Here is a 765-nt window from a genome sequence, read left to right as displayed (position 1 = left end):
CAGCCTGGACCGAGGGGTTCCCGGCACCCGGTCCCCGCTGCGGCAGGCCCACGTGCCGGCCGGGCGCCCGCCCGCACATGGCTCTGCAGCAGGGCCGCCGCGCAGGGAGGGCTGCTGGGGCTAAAAATGGAGCAGGGCTCACATGCCAGCGCCACGTGACGCCGCAACCAGCTCGCTGGGATGGAGAGGGCTCCCTGCACCCGAGGAGGAGGAAGAAGAAGAAGAAGAGGCGGGGGAGGAGGAGGGGAGCGCCCGCTCACATGGGCTGGCACAGACGCCAACCGGCCCGGTGCCCCGAAGCCCGCGGCCGCCGTGTCCCCCGTGGGGTCGGGGGCTGCTGGGGGCTGCCCCACATTCCTGCCAAGCCATGTTTTGGGAAGGCCTAATAGGGGGCCACAGAGGCGTGGGAAAGGGGCGCGGGTTCCCCATCATTCGTGCCCAGGGTGGGGGGGGGTCCGTGAGGCCGAAGGAGCCCCCGTGGCCCCCGGCGCTGCCCCGGCCCCCCCCCCCCCGGCGGCTCAGGGATCCGGGGCCGTGGCACTGCAACGAGAACACAAACATCAGCACATGAGATTTATGGGGCCGCGGCTGGGAGGGGTGCGGGCGAGGGGGGGGCCAGCGCTGCCGCAGCCCCACCCTGCAGGCAGGGGCCACGGGGGTGCCCCCCACCCACCCCAGCTGCTCCCCGTGTGGGGGTGTCCCGAGCCACCCCATACGGTGAACACACTGGGGTGTCCCCCTCCCCCAAGGCCCCTCACACCCACC

Source organism: Haliaeetus leucocephalus, unplaced genomic scaffold (genome assembly GCF_000737465.1).
Source record: "Haliaeetus leucocephalus isolate CR32 unplaced genomic scaffold, Haliaeetus_leucocephalus-4.0 Scaffold110, whole genome shotgun sequence".
Lineage (NCBI taxonomy): Eukaryota > Metazoa > Chordata > Aves > Accipitriformes > Accipitridae > Haliaeetus > Haliaeetus leucocephalus.
The sequence above is the reverse complement of the archived record's forward strand: the minus strand, read 5'-3'. Positions refer to the sequence as shown.